We start from the raw sequence: 10,843 nt of genomic DNA on the forward strand, positions 1-10,843 counted from the left end.
TGTCTCGAAGCCTCTGTTCGATGTGCTTATATAAGACTTTCCAGTCGCTTGGATTCCTATTCCAGGCGCAGATCATCGATCTGCCATCTTCGTAGCTGACTCGGCTTTCTAGTCATCTGGATTCCCCTTCCAGTCGACTCCATGCTGACGTGGAGAATATGAATGAACTTTGACTTTCATTGCAATATCCAAACCTGAGTCGCCTGGATTCCACCTTCCAAGCGCCTGGACCGTCCGATCAATCGGATTCTAGATAAAATCGTCCGGAGTCAAAATCCTTGTCTCTCCAATCTGCAATACAAGTTAGTCCAAAAGCAAATGTAACAGAATTGGATAACAGTTCTTCGAACTGTTAATTGGTCTTAACTTTAGGTTTTCAGTAAAACCTTGGGTTAGATCGACGCCTACAATTCCACTCCGGGAACACGTCCTTACCCACTTCACTCGGGAGAATTTAACTGAGTTGCCAACAAGTCTGGAGGACTTGTTAGACTTCCTGCTTAGCCATGGCCCTCGACCCCCAGAAATTTACTGTTAGGCTCTCGGTCCTCTTGACCACCTAGACTTCCACCAAGCCTTGGTCCTCCTAACCTGCTTGGATTTTTGCCATGCTTCTCGATCCTTTTGACACTGCCTGGACTTGCACATGGTGCTCTTGACCTTTGCTAAGTCTTTTGTCTGATCCTGCAGACCAGGACTTGCCTTTGTCTAACCGCAACTAGGACTTTGCTTTGCCTATTCTCAACTAGGACTTTCCTATGATCCTTGCACACTAGATCAACTTGTTAGTCTACAACACACACTTAACTTGAACCTCGTACCATCATCAAAATCAAGGTTCGATCATCTAGTGCTCTCCGCACCAACAATAAAGTGGTGTTTAATTTCTATGTGTTTGGTTCTAGAGTGATGTATTATACTTTTTTTTTAAGTTAATTGAGCTTATCTTATCAATTAAGACTTCAGTGTTATGGTAGTTTAGGTTAAAGTCTTTTAATATGTGTATTATCCAAAGTAATTGAGCTACACATTTCCCAATTGCTATGTACTCTACTTCAGTAATAGATAAGGTAACACATTATTACTTTCTATTATACTATTTAACTAAATATTGACCCAAGAATTGACATCCTCCACTTGTACTTTTACTGTCTAATTTACAATCAGTGTAGTCTGAATCAGAGTACTCTACTAATTCAAAATTGTTATTCCTAAGGTATCACATTCCTACATTTAATATCCCTTTGATATACCTAAGTATTCTTTTTTACATTTGATTGGTATCTAGCACACATACCAACTGCAAATAAAATATCAAGTCGACTTGCAGTTAAGTATAATAAGCTACCTATTATATTTGTATAATATTTTAAGTTAACTTATTTTTCTTCTGGGTCATAATCAATGTTTACATTAGTTGCTACTGATGTTTTAATGTCTTTTGCATTTTCTATGCCAAATTTTTTAATTAAATCTTTAGCATATTTGTTTTAATAGATATAATTGTCATCTTTTATTTATTTTATTTGTAATCCTAAAAAGAAATACAATTCTTCTATCCAAATAATTTCAAATTTATTTTTCATAAGTTCAACAAATTAATTTAAGAATTTAGTATTGGTTGAACTAAAAATTATATCGTCTATATAGATTTGGACTATAAAGAAGTCTTTTTCTATGGTTTTAACAAAAAGGGATGGATTAATTTATCCTTGGTTAAAACCTTTAGACACTAGTAAGTTGATAGTCTTTTATACCATGCCCTAGGTGCTTGTTTTAATCCATATAATACATTCTTTAGTTTGTAAATATAATTTAGATGGTCTCAATCTTCAAATCTAGGTGGTTGACCTATATAGCTTTCTTTCTTAATGAAACTGTTAAGAAATGTAAACTTTACGTCCATTTGATATAGCTTGAATCCTTTATGAGCTGCATAGGTTAGTAACATTCTGATGGATTCAAGTCTAGCTAGGGTTCGAACTCCCAAGTTTTGATCACTTAATATTTGATCAGTTGGGTGATAATCTGGGTGCTCGTGTGGTATTAGTAATATTATCTGGTTCAATCGTGTTTGAGTCAGGTCTATCTTTTGGTTCGATTGTGTTTAAGTCTGGTCTGGTTTCATCATCTTTTTGATTTACGATATTTTGATGACTATTAGATTGTTGATTGGATTTGTTAAAATTATTTTCTTCATCAAATATATTGGTTGTTTCTTCAATTTTTAGGGTATATTTGTTATAGACTCTATACCCCCTACTAGTTGTCGAATATCTTAAAAAGATTCTATTAGTTATTTTAGATGTAAATTTGTCTAAGTAATCTTTTTAGTATATGTGTTTTACATCCAAAAACTTTTAGGTAGTTTAGATTGAGTATTTTATTATTATAGATTTCATAGGGGGTTTTATTGTGATGTTATTAATTAAGATCCTATTTTGGATGTAGTTTATTGTGATTATTGACTGAACCCAGAATTGATTGGATAGTTTGTAGTCATTTATCATTGTCCTAGTTGCTTCTTATAAGGTTCTATTTTTTCTTTCTACTATTTCATTTTGTTGAGGGGTTCTAGGACATGAGAATTCATGGTGATATCCATTAATTTGACAAAATTCGATAAACATAGATTTTTGAATTCCCCACCATAATCATTTCTTATTCTTTTATTTTTATGTCTTTTTTATTTTCTATTAATTGGCACAAGTTGATGAATTATTCAAAGTTTCATCTTTTTTTTAAAAAAATTTCACTCAGGTAAACCTAGAATAGTTATCGATTATTACTAAGCAGTATTAGTTTTTGCTTAGTGACTTAGCCCCATGTATCGATTATTAGAAGAAAGAATCTTGCCTTTACAAAAATGTAGGATCGATAAATACTTTTACCGTTCTAGTAATTAAGTTGAAATAGACGAAGTATAATAAATGAAGTTATCGACAAAAGAATAGAAGAGTGTGTGCGGTTGTCGGTGCAGCATTCCGGTGTTGTGGCAACGTCTCGGGAGATTCGTTCGCATTCAAAGTTGCCATAGAATGATTGTGAATTGGTGCTCTAGGGTTTTCCATCACAATTGCTTTTATTGGCAGATCTGGGTACCTAGAACTCCTTTCAGGTATCTCCACGTCGGCTTTTTGATCCACTCTCGATGTTGACATAGCATCTCCGAGCAAGTATCCCTTCTGGTTACCTGGAATGCTGACATGGAGGTTGTCGGATCAGCTTTGATTTTGCCATGCCTTATCTTTCTCCAGGCGCTTGAAAACTGAGGTGTCCTCGGCCAATCCTGACTTACCACCTGATCCACTTTGCTGGCTCGAACAACTAACATCCGAGTGTCTAGATCCCTTCTAGGCACCTAGACCATCCGGTCGCTCGGATCCAATAGGGGCACCTGGAACCTAGAGTTTTGATTTCTCAATTTCTTGCATCATAGAGTTAGCACAATATATTTAACAAGAAATTAGATAGTTTTACAACTGTTTAGTCTTGACTTTTAGGTTTTCGGTGAAACTTTGGATCAGATCGATGTCTACTGTTCCCTTTAAGGAAACGTGTCCTCACCTACTTCTCTCAGGACAATTTACCATCTGTCAACTATCCGATCCTCCAGACCTAGTTGGACTTTTACTCAGCATTCGATCCTCAGTCCCCAGTACTTTCCTCTAATGTTCGATCATTGCTGACCCATCGATCTGCTAGAGTCCAGTCCACTGACCTGCTTAGAATTTCTGCCTGGTGCTTTGATCTACAAAGTCTTCCTGCCCGATCTACCTGACTTGGACTTCTTTACTCGGTCTTACAGACTAGGACTTCTTTGCCCAACCTCAACTAAGACTTTTCTGTGTTCCCTACACACTCAACTCAACTTGTTAGCATACAACATAATCTTAACTTGAACTCTTTGTCATGATCAAAATATCGATTCGATTATTTGGTGCTCTCTACATTAATAATCAGTTCCTTAGACAATCTTGTATAATAATACTTATGTGAGTAATAACATTGGTGTCTATCCACCAAGTGTCATTAGGCACAATTGTCAGTGCGGGAAGCACCAGATGATCGAACCTTGATTTTGATAATGACACGAGGTTCAAGTTAAGTGTGTTGTTGGACTAACAAGTTGATCTAATGTGCAAGGAGCACAAGTAAAGTCCTAGTTGAAGCTAGACAAAGTAAAAGTCCTAGTTGTAGGCTAGGCAAGGCAAGTCCTAGTCTGGAGGATCAGATAGAAGACTTGGCAGGTCAAGTGCACCAGGTGCAAGTCCATGCAATGTCGGAAGATCGGGAAGCATAACCAAAGTCTAAGCGAGTACAATCAAGAGGACCAGCGGTTTGGTGAAGTCTAGGCGGTCAGAAGGACTGGGACCTAGCAGTAAATTCCTAGGGGCTAAGGATTACAGCTGAGTAGAAAGTTCAATAAGTCTGGAGGACTTAATTGGCAAGTAAGGTAAATTCTCCCGAGAAGAGTGGGTTAGGACGTGTTCCCGAAGTGGAACTGTAGGCATAGGTCTAACCCAAGGTTTCACTGGAAACCTGAAGTTAAGACCAAGAAACAGTTCAAAGAGCTGTTCTTCAATCTATTTATCTATATTTTGGAGCTAACTTGTAATGCAGATTGTAGAGGTGAAATCTTTGACTCCGAGCGACCTTATCCGAGGTTCAAGTCGACTGGATGGTCCAGTCGATCGGACAGTCCAGTCGATCGGATTGTGGATTCCAGACAACTCAAGATCGGATAAACACAGCGGAAGTCGAAGTCTATCAAGACCCTCCACGTCAGCACGGAGTCAACTAGAATGGAGATTTTAGTTGAACAGAAGGTCGAGTCAGCTGCGAAGATAGTGGATCGGTGATTTACGTAGAGTCACCCGGAACGAGGTTCCAGTCGACCGGAAGGTCTTATAAAAAGAATTTGAACATAGGCTTCTTGACATCAATTCAGAGCAATTCAGATCAATTCACGTCGATCCAACGATACCTTGAGCGAGCAGCAACATCCGTCCAACTGTCGTAACGCCAAATCGTGCCAAAAAGATGATTTTCAAACTCCGGCTTTGGGTAACGATTTCATATTGTTATATTTGTTAATACGATAAAAGTTTTATTTATCGTTGGCTTTGTAAATCGTTACAACTTGTTCCCATAAGGAAACAAGTTTATTAGTGGATTGTTCGTATGTAAATGATCACAGATCGTGCGCCTTGGAGTAGCAGTCTTTAGTTGTGAACCAAGTAAAAATAAACCATGTCACTGTGTGTTTGATTTAATACTTTATTTCTGCTACATAATATTTGATCTACGAAATAACACGATCGATTTAACAAATTTTCAAAATCAGGAAAAAAACCGCTCTAAGTGTTATTCACCCCCTCTAGCGCTTATCCGATCCTACAATAATCACTAAGTTGACTTCTGAACTGATAAAGTTAAGAAGTTTCTTAGCATGCCAATTAGTGTATTTAGAGCCAATCCTTCTTCATGTGACCCTTCTTTTTGTAGAAAAAATAAGGAGAATCATTATTTTGCTCTTTGTGCCCATGAACTCCAAAATTTGTAATTTGTTTACCTTTGATTTTGTTATCGTTCCTCTTTCTTTTCTTTTGTTGCTCGAACCCTGATGAGTGGATGTTAAATGAGTACTTTCAGATATATCTCGCCTGAATCTTTCCTCCTCTTGCACACATTGAGCAATAAACTCATTTAATGTTCATTGCTCCTTTTAAATATTAAAAGATACCTTAAAAGGAGTGAACTATATAGACAAAGACATTAAGATAAAGGTCACTAACATATTTTCTTTCATTTCGAGTTGTAGTGCCTTTAGTCTCATGGCGAGATTAGACATCTCTATTATCTACTCCCATATGTTACCCTTTCTATTATACTACATGGGCACCAACTTTGAGAGAAGTGTGGTTTTTCGACCTTTTTGTTTAACATGTATCGGTCTGCCAATTGCTTCAGGAAAAATCTTGCATCCTCCTCTTTAGTTATTAACCCTTTAGTGGTCCTGGAATAGAGAGCTCCATGATGTTCAAACTCATGCGATTCAATTGCTCCCACTTATTAAATTCAACCCTATGCTCTATAGTGCTAGCACCAGTCAGGGGTGAGGAGCGATCATGCCTTAATGCACAGTTCAAGTCCATGCAACCTAAGAATACAGTAATATGTTCTTTCCATTGGACAAAGTTTGATCCAGTTAATGTGAGGATGTTATTAATCTTAGCATCTAGAAATTGCATTGGAAATGAAAGAGAAAACTATCGTAAGCTCACAACTAAAACCAAGAACATTGAGATATATATATAAGAAATTATGAAATAATAATATACATATAGATGAGATCTTAATGAGATATCAAATACAATATTATATTTTAATCTTTGGACTAGAATATAATTTATTAGCGATACTCTCTATTATAGTTCAAACCTTAGTTGGTTATTTAATGTACCTTCCTTTAGATCAATATATTATGCACATAATTAATACTTTATATGAGTTATTTATAAGTTCATAGCTTACAATAACCTTATTCAGTCATCTAATATGTCTTCTTTTGAGGCGTCATATTATACGCATGATCTGAACAAATAAAAAAATTTATTCATTAGTTGTAAGCTACCCTTAAATATATATATCTGGCCTACAATTAATTTTTTTGGGCTAATTACTTTTAGCATAGATATAGGTCTGCCGACACAAAGTATACTAAACATACTTAAGGTGTCTTCCTTTGAGCCAACATAATAGTTAAATTTAGTAGTACGTATGTAGATAGGCTCAAGAAAAATCTTAGAAAATCGAATCAAACAGAAGTAATCTACTCCACTAATGATTTCCAAGTGGTCCTAAGTGGAAACCCAAGTGGTGGAGCGATAATGAAGCTATCAACACCTGACACGGTTGTGTTGGGTGCTCACAGTGCCCAACATGGTCTGGTCATGTTGGGCAACACGAATGTGTCGAAGTGCTGAGCATGCGACTATGTTGGATGCGTACAACACTAACACGAACATGCTCAACCTCTCAGCGTGCAACACGGCCTAACCATGTTGTGCAACACGACCGTGGCGCATCTTGGGTTTTCGCCCAGTGCGCCACACAATCGTGGTCGCCTAAAACTATTAGGGTTTTAAATGATAGTTGTCATGGGGAAAATAACAATTGTTACTACCATTCTTTATGTTCTTCTCTAAAAATCTGAAAAACTTAAAAACATCGCTACCCTAATTTTTTATTTTCAAGATTTCCAATGAATGAAAATTATTTTGCGCTAGAAAAATCAAATCTAGCATAGAAACAATGAAATCGACAAAAAATCTAACTTTATCATTATAGAAAAATGACGGAATAACTGTGACTCTGATACCAACTTATTGGTTTTTTATTTTTTTCCTAAACCGCATGAATTCTAGAACATATATGAACTTTTATAAAGGAAAATGAAACAACAAGGATCTAGTTACATCTAAATCTACAATAGAAAATAAATGCAAAGATAAGATGATGAATCTGATTGTAGCGGAAAAGTCATTGTCTTTATCTGCATCGTCCACAAACTTAGAACTCATGCGGAGAAGAGAAGCAGCAAGGGAACTAGTCTTTCGGAGGAATTAGGTTGACGCGCCGAAGTCTCTTCGTCGATGAGGAGTAAAGAAATTTGTCATAGTACCAATCTCATGGGGACCATGCCCTATATATATATGACCTCATCCGTTATTAGTCTATTAATGATAACGGTGTGGGTTAACGAGTTCTACATATGAATCTCACATCCAATAATTCAAATCCTCAATAAACATAAATTAGATCATTAACGGGTTTGATTTTCTTAATGGTATATACTCACATGTCATAAATAACGTGCAAACCCATCAAATAGATAAAATCCAACCGAATATTCATGACATTTATAAATGGAGTAAGGTGAAAAATCATACCCAAGTAAGATTTGTAATTGCAAGGGATCATGCCCAAGTATGATTTGAAATGATATGGTAGGTAGAAAGTCACACCTATACCCACGAGGGGTGATTCCCAAGTATGGCTTAGGATGGTATGGAAACCATATCCAAGTATGACTAGGAGCAAGCGAAATGGGAAACCATATCCAAGAAAGACTACATGGACAATCGTCAATAACTCAAGCAGATTGAGCTTGAACTCACTCAACTCGGATTGACTCATCTTGGAGTGATTTGATTTGAAGTGACTCAGCTCGTGCTAACTCAACTTGAAATGACTCAACTTGAACTAACTCGGTTTAGAGTAACTCAACCTAGAATGACTAAGCTCCGACAGGTTGGGCCTTTAGGTCTAAACATATGGTGCTAAACTGAAGGGTATTATCACCATCCATATTTTCTTGTAACATACTTGTAAATATTTTCACTATAATTTGTGCTAACTAATTAGACGTGATTAGCTATTGTCTCCTTTAGCAGCTACCTAGAAAGCTCACCCTTTTGGCCTTTTCCAAAATTTGAACCACCTTTCCACTCCTCATTTCTTGCTGTCAGAGCAAATAAGCTATTGGCAATTTGCAAAGGCCTCGTAGACCAGCTCCTTCCAAAGAGGCAATGACCCTTAAAGGTGATCAACAAGCAAACTGGCAAGTGTGCAATGTGGCAATTGTACCAAAAAGACAGCACTCATCAAATCAACCATGCAATGCCCATCCATCACAAGGCATTTTGATCAACTGTGAGGAAACTTTGGCAACATCATCCTTCACCTCTTAGAGAACCTGGTTAAGCTCAAATCAATCCTACACTCCTGTTCATTTTACATTTTGTTGTAGCAAGCATCGGATCGGCAAGTGATGAGTGTCGAGTGTGCATCGGGTCGAGCAAGATAGAGTCGTTAAGTAAATATCATCATCTACAAACTCTCTCTTCTCGTTAGGGTAAATGAAGAATGACTCTCTTCACCTTATCTTAAACAGGGCCTGGAGCATGAACATGATGGCTGGACCCCAAATCTACAGAGCAAGATTTGAACATTTTGTACTAGAGGAAAAAAAAAAGGAGACCATAATGATTTCAATTTTGGAATAGATAGCTAGCCAACTTTTGGATAGAATCAAACTAGTGGAATTCAAGCATACAAATCTTATCTTGCTGACAAAACTCATGAAGAATGAAGGAAGACTTCGACCTTTTAGAATATAAAATCAAAAGTATTATAAAAAAAATTATAATACAGTAGCTACTATAACGTCGTATTAAAATATTTTTACCAACTTAATTCAAACTGTTTAAACTTATTAAACCCACCAAATCGTACTGCTATGAAAAAGAGGTTCCATGTGATTTGTACTTGAAAGCCCTTTCGGGCTGGATCTTGCACAGGAAACACAAACGGAGGAAGCAACGGCAACGAAATGGAGGAGGTCCTAACAGTGCACCTTTTCCTTGGCAAATTGCTTCCCCTGAAAGGCGTTCCAACATCAGCAAAAGAGTTTGCCCACTAGTTCATGAAAAAAGTGGAGAGAGATCGACGGTGAAAGAGAGCACAACTCGACAGCTCCCAGACTTTAAAATATGACTGGGTAACACAGAGCCGAGTACAGCAGGTGCAGTGGTGGCTAAAGCGTAAAGACTAGAGTAGAGAGGGAGGACAATCAGAGATAAAGAGACAAGGACAAACAAGTCTTGTGTGGATCACTGTTAAGTAAGAAAAAGGACACTGTTGATGGAGGCTAAAAGAGGCTCACTACAGGGAAAAGATAGGGAGAGTCCAAGGACAAATAAGCCTTGCGTGGAACACTGATAAGGAGGAAAGGACTGAGGAACGTAAATCCAACTAGGGCACTGTTGAGAGAAGCTCATATCGTATGAAGAAGTGTTTCTTTATTATGAATCAGTTCTAATGTAGATTTATGTCGTTACGATTGTAAGGTGTTCTTAGATTCTCTCACGGATGCTAGTGGCGATGAAGATAAGTGCAAATGTTCATAAGAAGGTATAAGAGGAGTTGATAATGGAGATGTGGGATTTTATCTTGAATTATTTGAAAGGTTTACATGTTATTTGTAATGCTTAGATTTATATCATTGCAGAGCAAATTCATTATGTGATCTAATTAAATTTAATTATAAATTTGTATTATTCGATGTGAATATATATATATATATATATATATATATATATATATATATAGCTGATAACGAAATTGGGGTTATTGCTATAAATAGGGTGTGGTCTTGTAGGATTGGGAATTCGAGATCTCCCTGCTACCCATTGGAAAGGAGAGTATGGGGTCATTGCCTAAATCCTTATGAAAGATCTGTGCCTACTGCTTCTTCGCAAGATCATCGAATTATGAGGACAACACAAAAACGATAACAATTCCGCTACATTCAAGTTCTTCATCTTTAATTTATGTATTTACTTTCTAGTGTAAATTCGATATTACTATATCTTGTATATGTTTTTGTTTGTTGAGTTCATACGGATTTAGAATTTATATTTAGAAAATTTTCATTAAGTGGTATCAAAGTCACATGTTGTTTCAAGATTTATAGCATAAAGTTAGGGTTTTCAACGTTTTGGTGAATTTGCACATGTTTCGCATTATATTTTGTTCTAACGCATTGAAACGATGCAATTTAGTCTAGATTTGGTATAAGGAAACCTAGGATTTAAGTTCTTTGTGCCCCAAATATACCATCACGTTTGCAATTTCATCGAGATTTGGAAAACTACCGCGTTTAATCCATAAAAAATGTGGCAACTCATCATCAATCGACTATTGAATTATACCAATTGATTGATATACCGAAATTAATGAACAGAATGATTTTTGCTTGATTGGTCAGTTTGACTAC

This window comes from Curcuma longa, chromosome 1, assembly GCF_044706935.1.
Source record: "Curcuma longa cultivar G26 ecotype Majalengka, Jawa Barat chromosome 1, ITB_CL_G26_1.1, whole genome shotgun sequence".
Lineage (NCBI taxonomy): Eukaryota > Viridiplantae > Streptophyta > Magnoliopsida > Zingiberales > Zingiberaceae > Curcuma > Curcuma longa.